The sequence below is a fragment of the Mesitornis unicolor genome, unplaced genomic scaffold (genome assembly GCF_000695765.1).
Source record: "Mesitornis unicolor isolate BGI_N332 unplaced genomic scaffold, ASM69576v1 scaffold27445, whole genome shotgun sequence".
NCBI classification, from domain to species: domain Eukaryota; kingdom Metazoa; phylum Chordata; class Aves; order Mesitornithiformes; family Mesitornithidae; genus Mesitornis; species Mesitornis unicolor.
In genome coordinates this window covers 1-231 of record NW_010186578.1, presented here as the reverse complement: position 1 = coordinate 231, position 231 = coordinate 1, and positions in this window count along the sequence as shown.

Sequence of the window (231 nt, the reverse complement as noted above, 5' to 3'; positions counted from 1 at the left end):
GGGCTGTGTCTCTCCTGCTGGGGACATTGCTCTCTCAGGAAGGACACTTCTGATGTGGTAGGACATGGTTTGGCTCTGGTGGCAAGCCCCTGCACCACTGCCCCACTGCTCCTCATGCTCACACTGGCAGGGATGGTTTGAGGGGTACCTCAAACAGGATCACGCTGCTTGGCTGGGAGGGAGCCCCCGGGGAGTGGAGTGGGGAGGATGAGGTGTGGGGCAGTGGGGGGT